We start from the raw sequence: 336 nt of genomic DNA on the forward strand, positions 1-336 counted from the left end.
CAACTTGGTCAAGTGTTTATTTCGGTGTCAGATGTCTTTTCTGTTTCAACTGACATTTACAAATAATTCAAGATTTCGTCTGAAACTATAAATACAACACACCAGCAAGGTCAGGGTAAGGGCAGTGTAAGCCTCTGGGGTTCAGCGTGTTTTCGTACCATACCTTTAGGAGTTTCTTTGTTTTACATATTGTCACCTTCCTAAAATAATGGCCTAAGTCATTTTTTGCCAAAAGTGGATTTGGCAAATATCACAACCTCTTTCTGCCCAAAATATATTTTAGGCAAAAAAGTCACTTCTGGTCAAAAAATTTGTTATTTTAGGAAAGTGGCAATA

The sequence above is a fragment of the Xiphophorus hellerii genome, chromosome 11 (genome assembly GCF_003331165.1).
Source record: "Xiphophorus hellerii strain 12219 chromosome 11, Xiphophorus_hellerii-4.1, whole genome shotgun sequence".
NCBI classification, from domain to species: domain Eukaryota; kingdom Metazoa; phylum Chordata; class Actinopteri; order Cyprinodontiformes; family Poeciliidae; genus Xiphophorus; species Xiphophorus hellerii.